This window comes from Scyliorhinus torazame, chromosome 5 (genome assembly GCF_047496885.1).
Source record: "Scyliorhinus torazame isolate Kashiwa2021f chromosome 5, sScyTor2.1, whole genome shotgun sequence".
Lineage (NCBI taxonomy): Eukaryota > Metazoa > Chordata > Chondrichthyes > Carcharhiniformes > Scyliorhinidae > Scyliorhinus > Scyliorhinus torazame.
The window spans coordinates 85,828,555-85,834,184 of NC_092711.1; positions in this window are offsets into that span (position 1 = coordinate 85,828,555).

Here is a 5,630-nt window from a genome sequence, read left to right on the forward strand (position 1 = left end):
AGCAGCCCTTTGGATTTCGGCGGCAGCGGTGCGCAGGGGCCTTCTGGGAGGTGAGTAGTTAGTTTAAAAGCACTTACCTTTACAGGAGCAGCCCTTTGGATTTCGGCGGCAGCGGTGCGCAGGGGCCTTCTTGGAGGTGAGTAGTGAATTTAAAAGCACTTACCTTTACAGGAGCAGCCCTTTGGATTTCGGCGGCAGCGGTGCGCAGGGGCCTTCTGGGAGGTGAGTAGTTAGTTTAAAAGCACTTACCTTTACAGGAGCAGCCCTTTGGATTTCGGCGGCAGCGGTGCGCAGGGGCCTTCTTGGAGGTGAGTAGTGAATTTAAAAGCACTTACCTTTACAGGAGCAGCCCTTTGGATTTCGGCGGCAGCGGTGCGCAGGGGCCTTCTGGGAGGTGAGTAGTTAGTTTAAAAGCACTTACCTTTACAGGAGCAGCCCTTTGGATTTCGGCGGCAGCGGTGCGCAGGGGCCTTCTGGGAGGTGAGTAGTTAGTTTAAAAGCCTTACCTTTACAGGAGCAGCCCTTTGGATTTCGGCGGCAGCGGTGCGCAGGGGCCTTCTGGGAGGTGAGTATAAGAATTGGCAAGTCATGTTGCAGCTGTATAGAACCTTAGTTAGGCCACACTTGGAGTATAGTGTTCAATTCTGGTCGCCACACTACCAGAAGGATGTGGAGGCTTTAGAGAGGGTGCAGAAGAGATTTACCAGAATGTTGCCTGGTATGGAAGGCATAAGCTTTGAGGAGCGATTGAATAAACTCGGTTTGTTTTCACTGGAACGAAGGAGGTTGAGGGGCGACCTGATAGAGGTATACAAAATTATGAGGGGCATAGACAGAGTGGATAGTCAGAGGCTTTTCCCCAGGGTAGAGGGGTCAATTACTAGGGGGCATAGGTTTAAGGTGAGAGGGGCAAGGTTTAGAGTAGATGTACGAGGCAAGTTTTTTACGCAGAGTGTAGTGGGTACCTGGAACTCGCTACCGGAGGAGGTAGTGGAAGCAGGGACGATAGGGACATTTAAGGGGCATCTTGACAAATATATGAATAGGATGGGAATAGAAGGATACGGACCCAGGAAGTGTAGAAGATTGTAGTTTAGTCGGGCGGTATGGTCGGCACGGGCTTGGAGGGCCGAAGGGCCTGTTCCTGTGCTGTACATTTCTTTGTTCTTTGTTCTTTGTTCTTTGTAATGCTCCTTGCATTAAAACATATGCACTTCAGGCCACCAGACCCGCTGTGTTCAGCAACTTCTCCCCGTCTGCTCTGCCTCAGAGCCACACTGTCCCTATTCCCTAGCTCTCCCTCAATGCTCTCACCTTCTGACCTATTGCTCCCGTGCCCACCCCCCTGCCATACTAGTTTAAACCCTCCCGTGTGACACTAGCAAACCTCGCGGCCAGGATATTTATGCCTCTCTGGTTTAGATGCAACCCGTCCATCTTATACAGGTCACACCTGCCCCGGATGAGCTCCCAGTGGTCCAGATAACGGAAACCCTCCCTCCTACACCAGTTGTTTAGCCACGTGTTTATCTGCTCTATCTTCCTATTTCTAGCCTCACTGGCACGTGGCACAGGGAGTAATCCCGAGATTACAACCCTCGAGGTCCTGTCTTTTAATCCTGCCGCACTCGATTCTATGATGTATATTACATTTTAGTTTTCAGTTTCCTTGGAGAGAGACAAACCGAGGGAAAATGTTACTTTCACAGGCAATCTGTTTCCAAAACGGTTGTCTGATACGAAGCCAACTGTATTGCGTCAATCCGTACAGCGAAATTATTGCGATTCATCAGCACCAATTGGGTCTAACCTAAGTTAAACTTTGATGACCACAAATTTATTGCAGTTCAACATCTCTCCGACGTTTCGATCTGCTTTTCCATCTATTTGTCGGTCTGTCAGCTTTCTTCTATTAGCATCATTTTTCCGTATATCACTTCAATGTGAAATATTTCCGATAAGTTTCATTTTATTTCTACATTTACTTTGTACTTGTTGCCTTTTTTGCAATGGTGCAAACGTGTCCCAAAATCTCTCAGGTGTCGGTTGGATTCAGTGTGTTCAGTTTCCGCGGTGGGTTTTCCTGTTACTCACTGGGAACTGCCTCTTCGGGCTCTCTGACAATAACAATTCTTTCCGTCATGAACTGATTCTCTCCTGGGTCTTTTTTTCCCTAACTTTTACATTATGCAAAATCGGCAGAGCATAAAGAGGCCATTCACTCCAACTGATTTATATTGTGAGTATTCTGCAGGCAAAGAAAAAAGAATAAAGAACAAGGAACAATACAGAACAGGAACAGACCCTTCGGCCCTCCAAGCCTGTACAAGTCATGATACCAACCTTTGCTAAAACCCTCAGCACTTCCTTGTGCCGTATCCCTCTATATCCATCCTATCTATGTGTTTGCAAAGATGCCTTATGAACGTCATTAATGTATCTGCTTCCACAACCTCCCCTGGCAACGCGTTCCAGGCACTCACCACCCACTGTGTAAAAACCTGCCTCGCACATCTCCTCTAAACGTTACCACACGGACCATAAGCCTATGCCCCTTGCTGACTGACCCCTCCACGCTGGGAAAGCGTGCCTGCCCGTCCACTCTATACATGCCCCTCATAATCTTGTGGACGTCTATCAGGACACCCCACGGCCTACGTCTTTCTAATGAAAACAGTCCAAGTCTATTCAGCCTCTCCACATAGCTAACACCTTCCAGACAAGGCAACATCCTGGTAAACGTCCTCTGCACCCTCTCCAAAGCCTCCACATCCTGCTGGAAGTGTGGTGACCAACGTTGTGCGCAATATTCCAAGTGCGGCCTTACAAAGTTTCTATACAACTGTAGAATGACTTGCCAGGTGTTATACTCGATGCCCCGACAAATGAAGGCAAGCATTCTGTATGCTTTCTTGACCACCTTGTCCACTTCTGTTGCCACCTTCAAAGATCTGTGGACATGCACGACCAGATCTCTCTGACTTTCTATATTCCGAAGAGTTTTGCCACTTACTGTATATTTCCCCTCTATGTTCAACCTAGCAAAATGCATTACCTCACAGTTGTCCGGATTAAACTCCACCGGCCATTTCTCTGCCCAAGTCGCCAAACTATCTGTGTCCTGCTGCATCTTCTGACAATCCTCAACACTATCTGCCACTCCACCAACCTTGGTGTCATCCGCGAACTTACGAATCAGACTGGCTACATAGTCCTCCAAATTGTTTATGTACACCACAAACAACAGAGGCCCCAGCACTGTGGAACGCCACTAGTCACAACCTTCCATTCAGAAACCCCCTTTGCTACCCTTTGCCTTCTGTGACCGAACCAGTTCTGTATCCATCTTGCCACCTCACCTCAGACCATAATCCCAGATGACCAAAGACCGTTTTCCCCTTTGAGGGGGAGAGCTGACTGGTGGTGATTTAACGTGATCACCGCACCTCAGGCGAGGGAAACGTCATTTCGGTCACTGCCACAATCAATGCTTCTTTATTAATAACATCAAAACATCAGTCGGTACGAGAATTGAAACTACGCTGTTGGCCTTGCTCTGTATCACGAGCCAGTTGGCTGTTTAGCTAAACCACCCCCCTGCATAATGCCCTATTTACCTGGATCAGTCAGGAAAATTATTTGCACCACCACCATCTCATTATACTCTTCAAATTATTGGAGATTTATCTCAATTCTCCTCAAGGATCTCTGTCCGCAGAGAATGGTGGCACAACTTGTTCACCTTTTCCTGTGAGATGTATATTGCTGCTGATCTCTTTCCTCAGAAATTTAATAAATTGCAACATAGAATCGAACAAATCGGCAGGGGCTCCCATTTAACTTTGAACCCATCTCGGCCTTTCAGAAATAACCCGCTGATCTCAAGCCTGAACTACGTTTTCCCGTAGTTTCTCTACGTCCCTTGATTCCTTTAGGTTCTATAACTCTATCCAACACTGCCTTGAATATAGTCAACCACGGAGTACTCACCGCTTCTGAGATATGGAATTCAGAAATTCACAACAATGAATTTGACTGAAGAAAATTCTCCTCTTTTCAGTTTTAATATTTGAACCTGTATTCTCAAACTGACCCCGAGTTATACTTCGCAGCCTGAGGAAGAAGCAACCCAGAATCTGTCCCAACAAGCCGCATAAAAATGTTATATTTTCTAAAGAGATCAACTCTCATTCCTCTAAACGTCTGTTTTCGCTTCATACTCTCTTTCGGAGGATAATCCTTTTATCTCTGGAAATAGATGGATGATTATTTCCTCACTTCCTTCAAAGCATGTCGATCCTTTCTCAAGTAGGAGCCCAAATCCTTTACATAGAATTCTAGACTGGGATTCATTTCGGTCACTGCCACAATCAATGCTTCTTTCAATTGTGTTCAATAGGTTCATCAGCTGAGGTGGCGAGTGAGGTGTATATATTGCAAAGGCGAGCAGCTCCTGCATAAATCTTCCTCATAGTTACCAAAGAGACAACTTGCATTTATAGCAGAGTTAACACAATGACAAGCCCATGCAGCTGCTCGTGCCACAGTATTTCCGATGCCTAAGCGGGTGCAAGATGGTGTACCGAGTGGTCTGTTCAAATGTCACACTTTAGACTTTGCAACGGTTTGATAAAACTAAATGGCTTGCGAGGTCATTATTGTATTGGTCATTAAAGAGTAAACTACATTGCTTTGTGTCTGCCGTCCAATACCGAGTAGTTCAGACAAGAACGACATATTTCCTTCCATAAAGAGCGTTACTGAACCAGATGGCTTGCAATAATCGACAATGGTTGCACGCTCACCATACCAAGACTAGCTTTTACTTCTATTTGTTTTATTTATTGAATTTAAATTCCACACGTTGTTGTGCTGAAATCTGAACCCATGTTACCGGAGTATTGGCATGGTTTCTGGATTACTGGTCCAATTACATTATCACTAGTTCTCCACATCCAACCTTTCTCGTCTGTAATACGGTTTGGTTTGGAGTCACTTACCGGGAGTGACCATCACAACCGTTCCGGATCCATCTGCATCACCATCTTTCAAAACGTATCACAGTGACACGGCTCTCAGTCTCACCAGTACAAGAACCGCCTTTGCGTCAACCTGTCGGAAAATCATCACTGGACAGTTTGAATTGCAAAATTATTCAGGAGTTTTAGATAAATAAACAATAATCAATGTTTCAAGCTACCTGTCGGTTCAAAGGATTCTGTGTGAGGCCTTGGGCCCTTATAACATCGCCCCAAGAACATTGCCCGGAGATGTGATCTTCATATTAACTGAGGACAATCCGAACTGACATAAAAAAAGATTGTTGTCCTCCAGAAAGATAACTGAATGGCGAAAATAAATAAAATCACACTGGAATACAATAATAATAAGACCAACCGGATAATTCACTCTCCGTGCTCTTGAAAATATATTTCAATTGTGGCGGTAATTGCTCAGGGCCCTTCCACGGTGACAGTTCCATCCAACATGTGTGCAGTACCAGTGATGAGCGTTGCAGTAGTAGGTGGCGCTGTCTTCAACTCTCACATCCAGAACTTCCAGCGAAAATGACTGTTTTGCTTTTTGAGTCCTGACAACAAATCTCCCTCCACTCCAGATCGGCGTCCAAC